We start from the raw sequence: 1,420 nt of genomic DNA on the forward strand, positions 1-1,420 counted from the left end.
AGCAGGCATGAGCTTTCGTGAGCTGCCGTGAGCCGCCGTGAACAGCCGTCCAATGGCCAGTAAGCAACTGCCTCACCCAGGAAAAGCACAATGATAATACCAACATGGGCCACTGAAGCAACATCCTCCACAGCTAGACTGAAGAACAAAAGGACAGCAACTTGTCTGTTCCCCTTCCCTGATTCCCCAACGCTGTTCCCCTCTCCTAATTCCCCAATAAAAAAATCTTTAAAAAAAAAAGAATATCTACAAAAAACCTACACTTAACACCATGTTTAATGGCAAGAAACTAGAAGTTTTCCCACCAAGAGCAGGAACAAGGCAAGGATGGCTCCTCTTACCACTTCTTTTCAACATCATACTGCAGGTCCTAGGTAATGCAGTAGGACAAGAAAAGAAAAGAAAAGACATTCAGATTGGGAAGGAAGAAATCCAACTGTCTTTGTTCACAGATGACATGATCTTCTATGTAGAAAATCTGAAAGAATTGACAAAAATGTGCTAGAACTAATAAGTGATTATAGTAGGTTGCGGGACACAAGGTTAATATACAACAGTCAATCACTTTCCTATATACCAACAATGAACAAGTAGAATTTGAAACTAAAAAAAATAAAATTCCATTTTCATTAGCACTCCCAAAAATGAAATATAGTACTTAGGTATAAATCTAACAAAATATGTTCAAAATCTATATGCATTGTAGAAAACTGATGAATGAAATCAGAGAATTAAATACAGAGATAGTCCATGTTCATGAATAGGATAACTCAATATTACTAAGATGTCAGGTCTTCCCAACTTGATTTATAGATTCAATGCAATCTCAATTAAATCCCAGAAAGTTGTTTTTTGGATATTGACAAACTGATTCTAAATTTATAGGGAGAGGCAAAATACCCAGAACAGCCAACACAATATTGAAGGAGAAGAACAAAGTTAGAAGACTGATAATCTGACTTCAATACCTGCAGTAATCAAGAAATATGGTAGTCAACAGATCTCTGAAGAAGTAGCAAAGGCAATACAATGGAGCATAGGTAGTCTTTTCAACAAATGGTGCTGGAACAACATGCACACACACACACAAAAGATTTTAGACACAGGTTTTACACCCTCCACAAAAACTAACTCAAAATAGATTACAGACCTATATATAAAGTGCAAAACTATAAAACTCCTAGAAGATAACATAGAGAAAATAACACAGGAGATAACGTGGGAGAAAATCTAGATGACCTTAAGGATGGTGATGACAACACCAGAGGTGCAATCCATGAAAGAAATAATTGAAAAGCTGGACTTCATTAAAATTAAAAACCTGCCCTGCGAAAGACTGTCAGGAGAATGGGAAGATGAACCAGAGGCTGAGAGAAAATATTCTCAAAAGATATATCTGGTAAAAGACTGTTATCCAAAA

The sequence above is a fragment of the Hipposideros armiger genome, unplaced genomic scaffold, assembly GCF_001890085.2.
Source record: "Hipposideros armiger isolate ML-2016 unplaced genomic scaffold, ASM189008v1 scaffold_283, whole genome shotgun sequence".
NCBI lineage: Eukaryota > Metazoa > Chordata > Mammalia > Chiroptera > Hipposideridae > Hipposideros > Hipposideros armiger.